The following is a 5,267-nucleotide window of genomic DNA, read 5'->3' on the forward strand; positions in this document are numbered from 1 at the left end:
TTTGTCTGCTAACCTATTGTTTATGTAAATGTTTTGCATTGAACAATTAAAATCTTTCCAAAAAATCTTTTTTAGACCTGTTAATTGTCATATACAACAGTGTCTTATAACCTACTGTATACTACAGGTGCTTAGAGGATCTTTTGCGTCCTCATCGGTGAATTCGGCGCACTGTCAGCTTTCTAGTGGTAACTAATGCCGCACATCGATGAGGACATGAAAGGTTCTCTTTAACCTTTGGCTGAAATTGCAGCAATAAACTGTTACTGAAACAAAATCTTCATTCATAGAAACAATATTTTGTTCAAGTTTCTGCAGGGACATTTAGGCTAAGGGAATTGTTCACACTAGGTTTTTTGCAATCTGCTTCAGGAATTAAGTTGTTTTTTTGTTTTGTTTTTTTTAACACTTTGCAAAAACCACATCTAAAAAAAGTAACTTTTTTTTTTCCCCGCCTCTCTTTGATTTCAATGGGTTTTTCAAGCTTGCTCCCTGTAAACCTTGCCTATGTTTATGGTTATGACATGCACCAATTCCGAATAGATTAGCACATGTGGATCTTGTAGATCTCTCAAGCTGTAAATTAATTTGGTGTAATTCATGTTTTCAATAGGACATGGAGTTCAATAACTCAATATAGTAAGAATTGGAGCTTCTGCATATGACCTAGGTCTACCTTGTACCTGATAGCATTTTATTTAAAACTTGTACCATGTGCACTGGTCAGTATGCTCAGAAGATGACCACCAATAACTCAAAGCTTACCTTTGAGTGTATACCTAGTGTATAGATGTAGTTTTGAGGTCCTCCTGATTCTCCCTAAAGTCAGTGTCAGGGAAAATGAGAATCAGACCTTCTGATCCTTTTGTTACTTCATGAAATGAGCCAGTGTCTGAAGTGTCCCCAAAAAAAGATTGTTATAGCTAGCACCTATCATATCTATGACTCGCTTTAGATGCATAAGGGTACCTAATATGTATTGTGTCCTCTACTATCTCAAAGGGAGTCTGCCACTAGAACCCAAAATATAAGCAAAGCTTCACAGAGAGGTGCACCCAAATCAGGGGCCACACGGTGGCTCAGTGGTTAGCACTGCAGCCTTGCAGCACTGCAAGTCCTGGTGTACAAATCCCGCCATGGGCAAAAAAAAAAAACATTGCAAGGAGTTCGTATGTTCTCCCCTTGTTTTCATGGATTTCCATCCCATGTTCCAAAAAAAAAAAAAAAAAAACCTACTGATGGGGAAAAAATGTACATTGTGAGCTCTGTGTGGGGCTCACAATCTACATTTAAAAAAAAAAAAAAAAGTACACCCAAATCAAGTGGTGTTTTCTCCATGTGAATTTGTCTCCATTACCGAAAACACTGTTTGAGCTCTATGGAGCAGTGAACCTTGCTGTTTCTCCAAAGAGGTACGTGGCCACACCCTTATTGTTCCAAAAAGCTCATTTATATATTGACAAAAGAGATCTCTGCAGCGGAGACTCTGATTTCTGAGGGGAAACACTGTTTTGTTTCAGGAGACCCTAACCTATTTGTACGGCCTGGTTCTGTTTCCTCGCTCCCTATAAACACAACTGAAAAAGCATGAAATCACAAGATAATTGAATCTATTTATGACTTAAAATAAGTTCAGATTGTGTTTTGTACAGACCTGGCCAATGAATAAAAAATAGCCAGTGGATAAAAAAAAAAAAATCTAAGTGTCTTCTACCTCTGTGCTAAATGGAGCTAAATGCATTTATTGTGTGTAATAATTGCAATGTACATTAGAGAATGCAGACAAAGTGTACTTTCTAAGACATTTGACAAGATAATGGCTGTGGCATCAAGACAGGAAGGTATTAATACAATGCATTAGCTCCACTGCAGCAAAGAAGAATTGTTAGAGAAAGGTGTCATAACCTCAGTCTTGTCTCCCTCCTTGAGTAGGTAGTATGATCTAGAGAGGTGAGACTAATGCAAGGGATCTCATTATGCTGATATTACAGAAAATCCTTATCGGTTCTGAGTACAATGGGAGTGCTCTCATTGTAAGCTAGCTGAGACACTAAGAAATGCTTACGCTGTGCAAAAAAACTTCAGCATGGTAAAGGGAACCTGTCACATGGAGTTTACATTACCACCCAGTTAGTCATGCTTGTATTTATATTGCTTGCTTAGTGCCAAAATATTCTGCAGCACTTTATGGATAACTAGCTTCTGTCCGCGACTTCATCTGCGGCTTGTTGGCGATGAGCCGCTTATAATTAGCAAAATGTGGTTGGCGGATCACCGCCTGCATCCGTGTGTCGGCTCTGCTACATCTGTGCATATGCGCAGCAGCCCCAGCTGTATGCACATCTGTATGGAGAGCAGAACAAGCTGTGGTACCGCGCTGCCTCAGCTCTGCTACATCGGCTAATTTAGATTACAGGGCTTGTGTTGTGTGTGAGCAGTTTTTTGTGTTACACGGCTGAACGGATGTTGCTGAAATGTGCAACAGTTCTCCCCTATCCAAGGCAGAACAGATTCCCTGTCCTACTTACTGAAACTCTACACCCGATATACCCCCACAGCCTGTATGTTCTGTAGCCTCCTGATCTTCCATGAGACTCCATTTTCTTCAGCTTTCACACATCTGGCTCCCTCCTGTTTAGTTCTGCCCCCAAATTAGCGTGTAGCTCCACCCATCACATAGCATGATCTTATGGGACGGCTGAAGGGCCTGTCAAAGGTCCTCAAATGTAGTGTGTGTCTAAGTTCGTGCTTAATGGTCCTGTAGTGGGATAAAAAGTAGCCTATGATTTAAACTGGGGTTCCTATCTATGTATGTTGCAAATTTCAGCCAAATCTGTTCAGCCATTTTTGCGTGAATGAGTAACAAACATATAAACTTTTTAAATATATTAAATAAATATTAATTAATATTAGTAGGATAGGATGTCATTGCCTATTGTCCCAGGTAGGACCCTTGTATCAAAAAAAGAGAAATAGTGTAAAACAAAAAAAAAAAAAAATCTTTTCTTATAACCCTCTTCAGTAATCTTAGCAGATCCACTTTATTGAATAGAACTGACATAATAGTCCTTCCATTTGCAGGATTTTGGAAGCTCAGGGGATGGTTATGTCTATACTTTCTGCTCCCACACACAGGAAGCCAGAGGTAGTAGGCTCAGCTTTACTGTGCTGGGAGCCCCAACTCGTGAGAAAAGGAACAATAGTAAAAGACAACATCTCATACGTGGTATTTCAGATCAGGATTGATGATGTATTCTTTGCAGGGATGTCGATTAAATAAACAGTGGTGGTTGGAGGGAACCTGTAAGACGTATTGTATCTGCACGGAAAGATTTCCTGTACAGATTGCTAGATGTCCCATAATAGCCTCAGCAGTCACCCACAAGAAGAAAGCAAGGGATTTTGGAACTAGTACCATTCTTCTTGGGGTTGGTAGGATGTCTAAACTCCCAGAGAGAGAGAGGGGCCAGTTTCAATCCACCTAATGAAAGTTGTAATACCTGTATCTCCCAGGGGTCTCTCATTGAAGATGGATCAACATAAAACCCTATGGTAATCTAGATATGTGTTGAGAGGATGCTGACATTGGTAACGCAGATGCTAAATTTACTACCATTGGAATTCTACCATAAACTCTGTTTAGCTTATTGCTGGGTATGCATCAGTGTTTCTTAATCCACTAGTGACCTAGTTCAGTATGACCCTTTCATTCTTGGTCTGCAGCATGGCATCTTTCTAAATCTGTCCTCAGCTTGACTTTCCTCTCATTCCTAGTCCCCAGCATGATATCACTTTAAATCATGGTACTTAGTATAGCTCCCCTCTTATTCCTAGTCCCCAACCTGAATCCCAGTATGGGTTCACCTCTCATTGTTAGAATCCATCATGACCCCCTTTTCCACTTTCCCCCTTCGCTGCTCATCTTTAAATTTGAACAGGACTGTCCCAGCAAAATTAGGACTGTTTTGGACATATGCTTGGCACGGCAGTCAGTCCCTGTTCAGCACTCACTCATTGAGCATGAGATGATCTGTCTTCTCTAGTGCAATGTTAGCTACTTTTCTCCCCTGATGCATCCAGTGATGTGACGCAGCACAGAGATGTGCCCTTGAATAAGTGGTCTTTGGTTAGAGAAGGGTCTGGTCTGCTCATAGAGGGATAGTTTCCATAGAGTATAATAAGAGTAAAAATCTGTCATTAAGGCCCGGTTCACATCAATGTTTGGGAATCTCTTGAACAGAAACCTATATGCATTAAAAAGTGGTTACCTAAGAAACCACATGGACCCCAGAGACTATAATGAGGTCTGTGTGGTCTCCACTTGAATGCTGATGTGAACTGGGCCTTAGGAAAGGGCAGGAATCTTCTTTATTAGTCACAGAATTATGAATCTTTCTAATCTTCATTTACAGAATAACTTTATAATTATAATTTGACTTATAATTTATTTAGCTTACTTATATAGTGGCATTATATTTTGCAGTGTTTTACAGATCTTTTCATTGCTATTCCATATGGGGCCCACAATCTAAATTCCCTATCAGTACGTCTTTGGCGGAATACTGAATTCTTGGGGAAACCGACAGAAACATGGGGAGAACATACAAAAAAATGATACGACACAAGGCTAGATATTTTTATTTATTTTTTCTCATGAAAGGCTTTGTATCTGTAACGGAAGGAAATTATTATTAATTATTACGTTGGAACAATCTTCAGAAATATAAAAAACTAGCAGGAGGACCCGACTTTGCACAGGTACATTTAATTTTTTGTTTAGTGGCCCCATAAGAATTTTCCAATTTTGCACTGGTGTATTTTGTATATCGTTTGTGTGTGTCTATAAGCATCATGTGATCATGTGTATCTCATCTTGGATATCAGTGAAAAACCTGCAATCGGTTGTTATGGAGACCTGGAGTAAAGCTGTGTGTATGTGACATTGTGTAACAGTATCATTTACAGCGCCCTACCCCTTTAAGGCTGACAAAGTGAAGAAAAATGGCTGGGTTGCTATGGAAACCTGGAGTAAAACTCTAATATGTGGTACTCTGTTAAGAGCCATGTATCTAATCCCCCGGCGTGTGGTACTGTGTGCTGACGCACGTATCTATTCCACTGGCTTGTGGTACTGTGTGGAGTGGTGCGTATCTAATTCTATAGCGTGTGGTACTGTGTGTTGTGGCACGTATCTAATCCTCCGGCGTGTGGTATTGTGTGCATACGCGCGTATCTAATCCTCTGGCTTGTGGTACTGTGTGCAGACA

This window comes from Leptodactylus fuscus, chromosome 1 (assembly GCF_031893055.1).
Source record: "Leptodactylus fuscus isolate aLepFus1 chromosome 1, aLepFus1.hap2, whole genome shotgun sequence".
NCBI classification, from domain to species: domain Eukaryota; kingdom Metazoa; phylum Chordata; class Amphibia; order Anura; family Leptodactylidae; genus Leptodactylus; species Leptodactylus fuscus.